The sequence below is a fragment of the Atractosteus spatula genome, chromosome 4 (assembly GCF_055471065.1).
Source record: "Atractosteus spatula isolate fAtrSpa1 chromosome 4, fAtrSpa1.hap1, whole genome shotgun sequence".
In the NCBI taxonomy this organism is placed as follows: domain Eukaryota; kingdom Metazoa; phylum Chordata; class Actinopteri; order Semionotiformes; family Lepisosteidae; genus Atractosteus; species Atractosteus spatula.
In genome coordinates this window covers 15,142,583-15,146,727 of record NC_142709.1, presented here as the reverse complement: position 1 = coordinate 15,146,727, position 4,145 = coordinate 15,142,583, and the positions used below count along the sequence as shown (strand labels likewise).

General features: G+C 35.7%; 1 long non-coding RNA gene across 1 annotated transcript; it reads right to left on the bottom strand.

The window, feature by feature from the left end:
• Nucleotides 1-248: 248 nt before the first annotated feature.
• Nucleotides 249-3,886, bottom strand: LOC148835898 (uncharacterized). The gene is made up of 4 exons (XR_016090910.1): nt 3,796-3,886; nt 3,607-3,671; nt 3,132-3,278; nt 249-2,233 (listed from the first exon to the last, which is right to left on the bottom strand). It is a non-coding gene; the product is annotated as an uncharacterized LOC148835898 (long non-coding RNA).
• Nucleotides 3,887-4,145: the final 259 nt, after the last annotated feature.

The window sequence follows — 4,145 nt, the reverse complement described above, 5'->3', positions numbered from 1 at the left end:
GTTTTGCGTATTTAGCAATTCCATACCAAGGATTTGGATCCTCTGGTTCTCTTTCCAGACCGTTCTCACCTAGAAAAAACTGCCAATGACTGTTCTGTGCATATAGAAATCTGCTCGGGTCTACTAAGTATCTTCTACCCGTTTTTAGTGTGTTTTTCCAAAAGGGTTCATCGACAAACATAAGATATTTCCGAGGAGGCTTGTTCTCGAAAATCGTTTTAGTCAGCTCCCAAAAATTCAAATACAACTTTTTTTTTCCTTCTTCCAGGAAGGCATGACTTACGTTGCTGATTTTTTCATCACACGTCATCCTTACTCCAGCCTTTTCTGGATCAAGGCGACACATTTGCTCACAATTGGGTAAATACAGTATAAGTTGTTTACTCCTGAGATCCATATTCTGAATTGAGGATTTCAGTGTATTTAAGCTAGAATCTTCATATGACCTGTAGCTTTCAATATTCAGAAACCACCCTTCAAAGTTTAATTGCTGGGCAATGTCGACTAGCTTCTGCAGGTTCTCTGGTTTTGATAATTCTTTAGTGTTCTGCTCATTTCCCCCATACCAAATATGCCTACTCCATTCCTGTGTGCCTGATTAATCCAAGCTGGATCCGGGGCCAGTACTGTTCCTTCAGAGTGTGACCCACCAAAGAAGACAAACTCTTTGATGTACTGCCAATAATCAAATCTTATTCTCTCTTCCTCCGAAATGGTCTGAGGAACTCTTTCACAGGTTGGCCTTGCTCTGTATATTAATGTGAAGTCTTGGTGTGTGGTTTCATGGTTTGCTCTTGACCACTCATAACTAAAACAGTCTGTTTGGAGGGGTTCTGTTGAAGGACGTAGGTAGTCATCAGAGAAAGTCTGACCCTCAGAATAATCTTTCAGTTCTGGGAAATCAGTAACAGCATTACTTGGTTTGTTCAGAAACCAAGTGTATGTTTTAAGTGTAGGATCAGTTTTTCCTCTGTTGTTTGTTAGAGTACAGATCTCATTATAAACCACTGTAAGTGCCTCTTTATCAGTGACGTGCTGTTTGTTCTGTACCTGTAGGTAGTCTAAATTGTGTAAGACATGAGGCCAGTAGAGTTGCGCCACAACGAAATATGGAAGAGCAGGAGGTTTGCCATCTCTGCCCCAGACATATTCACGACATTGCTTGAATTCAGAATCAACCAGCATGTTTTCTTTTCCTGCCTAAAATTGTTTCAGAATGTGCACAGGATTATAGTTGTTGTCATTGATAAGATTTTTTATGTCAGTAATCCAACCACTTATCGTAACAGTCACTCTGAATTGCATGGCGTAATATTCCTTCCTACTGTATTTACCTTGTGCACAGAAAATGTACCAGCGACAAGATTTTTGGCCACTCTCATACCCCCACTCTGATAATATGTAATCGTCACTCTTGTTTTTAAATATGTGTTCCCTGTCTTTATAGGTAAGATGAAGGTCATCAACATCTGAAAGCAAAGAAACATCCCACCAGTTTGACTTGGGAGGCTCTTTGTCTTGATTTATATTATCCATCAAGCGTTTAGCATGTCTATGGCCAATTATGTCTATGCTTTCTTCTAAGAAGTGCAGGTTTACACATTTGACAATCTCTGTGAGATCACTGCTGTTACACTTTATGAATTCTGCTGATGTATGCAGCTCCCCTTTTTGGTATTGAAGGGCTTTGTGGAAAGTCTGAACAGCCTCCTCATCAGAAACATTGTAATGTCTGTTACGAAACATAAAAGTCTGAGCTGCTAGTAACACCACATCAGGGGATAATTTTGAGACTTCGCAGTCATCACCTGACTCAGCAGCTCTTATAAAATCTATATTTCCTTCTAAAGCTGCTAACAGCTCTTTTACGATTGTATTTGGAGATGTAGAAATAGGAATGTACAAGACTTTATATTTATCTTGCATAGGCAGTGAGGGATGAGATTCCTGGTAGTCTACAACAGCCTGAATTCTTTCCTTTGCAGTACCCTGAGAATGCAAACCATGGCAAATTGCAACCTCAGAGAATTCTAGCAGGTTAAAATATGTGTCTTTCCACAAGATACTTGTACAATCTATGACATCTTTGAGCTCTGAAGCCAGGACTTGAGCTTCTGATAATTGAATGTTTGGGCATACATACTTTATGACAGTAGCCAAGCTTCTGAAACTCACAGGCTCAATGTTTGCTGCCATTCTGAGTGTCTTCTTAAATTCTCAGTACTGTATATATCTACAACAACAACAAGAAAAAACATTTGCATTTAGATTGAGTAACATTAATGTAAGTGTGATGCTTGAAAAGTCAGCAGAGAAAAATGAAGACCTAGAAGAAGATACAGGCTCGAAAATATTGTCAGAAAACTTTACACTACTCTTTACTGCTCATTCTGCATTATACATCCTAAAAGAAAACAAAACCCTCAATTGGTTAGTCAAAAGCTCTGAAAAGGTTTCATCATAAGTATTATTTACTACATAATTGTACAGGAGTAAATTGTACTCTATTTTTATCACTTTGTGAGTTCTAGTACCTACTCATGCAATTTGCAATTGGGTTTGCTGTCCTGATCTCTTTTTCTCTAAATGCCTATATTTTAGTCAATGGCACACAAAATGTGTACCGATACCTAACAATTCACAACTGTCCATGACTTATACCAACATTAAAACATATGGACAGCCCAATAAATTATAAAATGATGTGGCTGTTATTTCTGTTTCATTCCATGACATTTGAGCATTTTAGAGAATCCCTTTAATATGTACATTTTTCAGACTTTACAGTGTTGAGGAAACATTCAGTAGTTTAATTAAACAAAGTAAATAGGTCTGTTAGCATTGACAAATGTTTGTTACTACAAAACAATGCATGCACTGTACTACAACCATATTTTCAGATTTTCTTAATCAACATGCAGAGAAAACTACCCAACATAGTATTAACAATTATTTATAATACCATTTAAAAGTGATCTAAATGCCAGTTTAAAAGATAATAATAATAATGTACAGTATAAAGTTTAATCTTGCATCAAGTTTTACTTAAAAATTTGTACTATAAATATAATCTACAAATATGAACTTTCATGTTAAAAAAGTTGTTAAAATAGGAGTGTACAGCTTCTTACAATTCAGTGCAAGTGGATCATTGATTTCTTCATTCAGATAGTGATGCTGTTATCCAGTCTCCCCTCTTGCTTGTTAGGAAGTCATGAAGAATTTCAGATGAACCCACTTACTGTTTGTGAGGCAGCTGGATTTCTAAAACTAAGAGTCTGCAAAGTTTCAGAAATAAATCAGAAAAAAATCTGTTTTACGTACTTAATTACTTATTTTATTTTGTTCTTTTTCATACTGAATGCCCCATAACAAACACAGACGTAAAAAAATAGGTGACTAGTAATTTCTGTAAATGTAGGACATCTAAAGGCATTTCTTACAGAATGTGTTTGAGCTGCATGGTAATGTTAACAGATAACATTAAAAAATATTTAATAAAAATAATCAGAGCACAATAATAATTTCAGAGTAAAGAACTTGCATTTTTTTCAGAGCAAAGAAACATCAGTATGTAGTTATAGAGCTAGATAGTATATTACTTACCAAAAGTTGTCTTTTTTGGTATTAAAGTGGTAAAGTAGGATCAGATTAGTTTTCTCTCATTCATCCTGTGTGAAAATTCCAAATTAGCCAAACATAACAGTATCTGTTCCAGTGAACCACACCACAGAAAAACTACTAAAATCCAAAACTATACATTATTATAAATAATAAATGAAAAATGCTACTTACACACATTTTCTGTGGCATCAGTGTCAAAGATGTGCAGTTGAGCTTGTCTTTTACTCACTCACAAGAAAGTCTTCCCCTGTTTAATGCTTCCTGGAGAGTGGGTGTGAATAGGCATGAGGAAGTTTTTTTTAGTATAAACAACATTCTTCTATTAAGTTTGATATTTAATACAGTGCGTGTTACAGGATAAACTGCTTCTCTATTGTTTGGCATTTTGTTGCCAAACAGTTGCATTACTGTATACTTTTTTGCTTAATACTATGCTGTAAATGTCTCAGAAGTTTGAAGCCTTATTAAAATTGGTCATAAAAAGCAAGACTGTAGTTCAAGAATATGAGAGTAACATGAGG